Raw genomic sequence first — 5,407 nt, 5'->3', positions numbered from 1 at the left:
AATTTCCAGATTTTGAAGAAATCTCCATATCGCTTCCATAGAGGTTGGATTAGATGGCACTCCCACCAGCAGTAAATAAGAGTTCCTTTCCCTCCACATCCCCGCCAGCACTGATTGTTCTCATTCTTTGTGATGTATACCAATCTCTGTGGTGTGAGATGGTATCTCATCGTTGTTTTGATTTGCATCTCCCTGATGATTAGTGACGAGGAGCATTTTTTCATGTGTCTTTTGGCCATTTGTATTTCTTTTTTATCAAAGCGTCTGTTCATTTCTTCTCCCCATTTTATTCAAGGAGGAAACTGCACTTTTCAAACAAGTGAAAGCAGAGATCAACAGACCTGAATACATTAAGCTGAGAAGCTTCTGCACCTCAAAAGAAATAGTTCCCAGGATACAAGAGCCACCCACTAAGTGGGAGAAACTATTCACCCAATACCCATCAGATAAGGGGCTAATATCCAAAATATATAGGGCACTGACAGAACTTTACAAGAAAATAACATCTAATCCCATCCAAAAATGTTGAGAAGAAATGAACAGAGAGTTGATATGAATTTTCATAGTAGGTTTGTGGTTTTCAAAGAGGGAAAATAAGTGAAAGCAGGGGTAATATTCCAAATCTGGAGGTGTTTATTGATGGAAATAAAATTTATTTGTGTTAAATAGAAAAAAAATAGTTATTTAGGAATGATGAGTCATATAATATTTGTTTGTATATCCATAATACATATAAACCAATTATAATTGAACATTATTTATTTATTAGAGAACCTGAGGCCAGAACCATAGCACAACAGTAGGTGTTAGCCTGGCATGTGGCAGACCCAGAAAGGACCCTGATTCAATACCCAGTATCCTATATGGTCCCCTTAGTCTGCCAGAAGCATTTGAGGAGTACAGAGCCAGAAATAACCCCTGAGGACTGCTGGGTATGCCCACCCACCCTACCCCCCAAAAAAGAAAATTAGAGTTGATATATGTGAGTATCAATGTCTATACATTTAGAGAATACAATTTTATCATATGACTCACACCACATTGTGTACTATACCTCTACCACTGCCCATTGACCCCTTTGTCCTTCATTGTAATATCTTCAATTCAACAGAGTTTATGACTTTGTTTACATGAACAGTGTTTAATTTTTTTTTGTTGCTTTACATATAACATTGGACCCAGAGTAATAGTATACTCAATAGGGTGTTTTCTTTATACCCAACCCACCCAGGTTCAATCACTGCCACCACTTATGGTCCACCAAACCCACCAGTAGTGTTCACTAAGTATAGAGCCAGGAATGAACCCTGAGAACTGCTGGATGTAATCCAAAAACAAAACAAACAGAAACTCCCACATAAATCACATGCATATTTTCTTCTGACTTATTTTATTTAACATGACCCCTTCAGTTCCATTTCTCTTTTAGCAATAGGCAAGATTTTATCATTTTTTCATAGTTGGGTTGTATTCTATTCTATATCTATATCTATATATAAAACAACCTCTTAATTGCTGTTATTAAACACTTAAGCTATTTCCAGATCTTGGTTATTTAAAATAAAGATATTTTAATGTGTATTTTCAAATTTATATTTTTGTGGGTTTTGGATGGTACAGAACAATAGAAGTCCTGGATCATATTTTTGTATTTAATATTATAAAATATTTTATAGTTTATGCCACCCAGAGTTGTATTTTTATACTATTATGACAACTGGGATTCTGATATATCTTTCTCTAGCATTGTTATGAGAGGTCAACAAGATGATAACTGCAGGTAATTCTGTCCTTTATTTCTTGTATTTTCCTTTCACCCATCTAGTCCAGTGTTACATGTATATAACTTTAGATTAGGCTTGAAGGTACTGTTTTGTATAGCCTTCTCTTTTCCCCAGTGTAAACTCATATAACAACTTAGAAATCTCTTTTTGATTGTGTTTTATTGTTACATATGGCGTTTCATTCTCGGGAAGGCAGGACCCTTTGTCTTCCGTTTATATTTGAATTCTCCTTTGTTCACCTTGCTCATTTAGGTGTTGAGTTCATTTATGGGATTAATCCAAATTTAGGAGTTATTTTGCAACGATCATGGGAATATGAAATAACAGGTTTTCCAAATTTTTCTACTTGACCTACTACTAATCTACTTCTTTGAGATGAAAGGTTGATCACACATGGTTTAAACTTTAATTTACAAAAGTACTCAACATACAAATTCTTAAGTAAAAATAATATGTCGATAGCTAACTAAAAGTAATCTAAGTAATATACATGGGAATTGGATTCAAAATACTAAAGATGATATGCCTACTAAAATACCTGAATAAATTGTAGTATATTGCTACTACATATTTTCTAGGGAGAAAAGGGGTATGTAATTGTTTGAGTATGAAAGAGATAGTGTGTGTGAATAACTGACTTTCTAATAACTATTTTAATAAAGACACAAAATAAATTTATTTTAGCTTCAAGTTATTTATATGAATATTCATGAAAAATGTTCTACCATATAATAACATCTATTGTAATTATTTACTTAGTTTAACTTATTCTATTAAATTGTCCTTTGCTGAAAAAGTTATTTGTGTCTATGTGTATTATTATATATATTTTTCTGCTCATATAACTTGATATAAAAGTACATTGAAGTTTATCTATGAGAACATAGAAGTAAAATTATTGAAGTTTTTGTATACACCAAAAGCTGAAAAGATTGGAGGCAAGCTGAGGTTGCAAGCTGCTACTTTGAGCTGCAAGATTGGAGAGAAGCTGAGGCTGCAAGCTGCTACCAGGGATCTGGTTATATAAATAATTTTGAAAGAGTTGTCCTTTTCTACAAATAAAAAGATCAGTGATACAAGAGCTTCCGTGTTCTGGAACCATAGCCTACCAAGGACATGAGTGATGGATCAATATCAATGGACTTTTGACCAATTAAAACTCTAGCAACATAGATGGACCAGAATGATCAAAATATGTTATTTCAAAGAGCATTGGTGTAAGCTTGTAAAATAAGGACAGGAGTCATTGAGATCAAGGCAGCAGGCTCTGACCAGCCTGTCTGGGGTTGTCCTTTTGAAGCAGCTCGCTTCTGAACAGAACAAAATCTCTTCTAGGTGGCTTTTCTTATGATGGAAAATGAGCTACATCATTTTCGTTGGTTGTTTGTCTCCAATTTTTTAATCAAACTAAATTTAGGCAAATCATTTCGAAAACTTACTTTCTGAAACACTGTATTTTTAGTTACATCTTTCAAATCATTCTTATGCATCAATTGGTCAGTTTACAGATTTACCCCAATGCAAAATGGTATTTCTTCTAGTGTGCATTAGTCTTACTCTAGGTAGCACAAAAATTCTCACCATCTATTAAGCTTTGAGAGTTCCTAAAAAACAGAGACGTTTTAATAGGAAATAGCTTGACAATAATAATTTCATACTTGTATGTCGAAGAGAGAAAATAACCAGTAAGGCACTAACATAGTAAACAGCCAACCTGGGTTCAATCCTCAACAAGATACCTAAGGACCACAAGTGAAAGCCAAGAGTTAGCCTAAGCATAGCCAGGAGGACTAACCCATAAAGAAAATTAAAAGAAGGTGTCATATGATATAATAAATAATGATCTAATAGTTATTAACAACTGCTTATATTGTTAGCTCCTCTTAGTTTCTGACTTAGGGACTAGGAAAGTATAACAAGATGTTTAGGCCTCAGTATCCAGCTATATAAAAGTAGCATCCAGAGATGTCACCTCAGATTTTACACACAGGATTTTTCTAAATCCTCAGATCTAGAATCAAACTCAGAGTTGTTGGCAGATCTCATAAGAACTTTTGATCTCACTTACGAATGATCCTCTTTAGATCAACTTCAGAATATGAAAGCTGACATGCCACAGATGTAACAATGTAATTGGGAGGGAGAATACCCGAAGCATAAAAGTCAGACTTCTTATAACCAGTCTCATAAATTGCTTCCCTCTACATCTGGTGTTCTTTTCATAATCATAAATGAATTGACTTAATTCCATCTAATAGTCATGGGAACAGGATTATGCAATTATTTACAAATAATCCTGAACACCACTGGTGGGTACCCCAAATAAAAAAATTCTTTGCTACAAGGTATGAGATATCACTTTCCTTGAAATATAGATAGTTGAATGTATGCTATTTGTTACTTCTTGATGTTGCCATCAATGGTTCAAAATTTCTTTGTTCCACAGGCAAAAATAGATACTTTAGAAATTGACACTATAGTACTGTAACAGAGAAAGTTCACCTCTTTACAGGATGTTGAAAGAATATTTGGTCCAATTTAAAGGCTATTCCAGAAATAGTTTCCTACAATCACAGAAATACAGTCAGAAAATGATCTAATTAATTATTATATCTTGTATTTATTAAACTTATTTTGAGTGCCTTTCCTAAAGAAAGAATGGGTTAATTCAAAGTGAATAGAAAAATTTTAAAGCTCCGAAATGAAGATAGTATTATATGTTTGTTCACATAGCAAAGGTGTCTAGAGGCCATATTGAAGAGAAAGAACAAAAGATTGAAATGGGTTGAGTTCAGAAAGATAGTAAGAAAGAGGGAAAGCTCATGTAGGGTCTCATGATATAAGGTATCATATGAAACAGATCACATAGGACCCAAGTTATGAGATACTATTGAAGAGTCTGTGCACCAAAGTGACCTTATTTTATTCATCATTTTTAAAGGATTATTCCAGCCTGTACATTAAGAATAGAGGGAAACAAGGAGAGCAAAAGGAAACCAAATGGAAGCAATATTGTAATATACATGCGAATAAAAGTAATTTTGAACATGGTTAGCAGTGGTGATAGTAGGAAATGTCAGACTTTTGAAATAGAAACAGTAAGATTTGTGTCAGAATTGGGTTGTGAGAAAAACAGAGGAAAAACATTTCTAATGTCATTATTTTAATTTTAAATATGGAACGCTTCACAAATTTACGTGTCATCCTTGCACAGGGACCATGCTTATCTTCTCTGTAAAGTTCCAATTTTAGTATATGTGTTGCTGAAGCGAGCACATTATTTTACTAGTAAAAATTTTTCTTAGACTAAAATACTTTTAACAAGTAGGTATGTGTCAAACTGATTAATTCAAGGTATTGAGCTCAGATTCTTTAACCAAGTGACCCTTTTGATATTGATCTCATTCTGAGGACCTGTCGACTTACTACTAGAATAGAGTTACTTGCAGTAAGTACATTCTTATTCTCTGCATATCTTCTGTATGTTGTAAGTACAACTGAACCTGAAAATTGTTTCATACTTTCAGTCCAGATGATTTATAAAAATCTAAGTCATTTTTCTGACTCAGATGATCATTCATTTCGGGTTATCTGTCAGTTTAGGGCCTTCTATTGCTCCTTTC

The 5,407-nt window shown here is 33.7% G+C and overlaps 1 non-coding gene across 1 annotated transcript; it reads right to left on the bottom strand.

Moving 5' to 3' along the window:
- Window positions 1-4,953: 4,953 nt before the first annotated feature.
- Window positions 4,954-5,060, bottom strand: LOC126033060 (U6 spliceosomal RNA). Its single transcript, XR_007504217.1, has one exon. It is a non-coding gene; the product is annotated as a U6 spliceosomal RNA (small nuclear RNA).
- Between the last annotated feature and the right edge of the window lie 347 nt (window positions 5,061-5,407).

The sequence above is a fragment of the Suncus etruscus genome, chromosome 16 (assembly GCF_024139225.1).
Source record: "Suncus etruscus isolate mSunEtr1 chromosome 16, mSunEtr1.pri.cur, whole genome shotgun sequence".
Taxonomy (NCBI): Eukaryota; Metazoa; Chordata; class Mammalia; order Eulipotyphla; family Soricidae; genus Suncus; species Suncus etruscus.
This window is presented reverse-complemented; position numbering and strand designations above follow the sequence as displayed.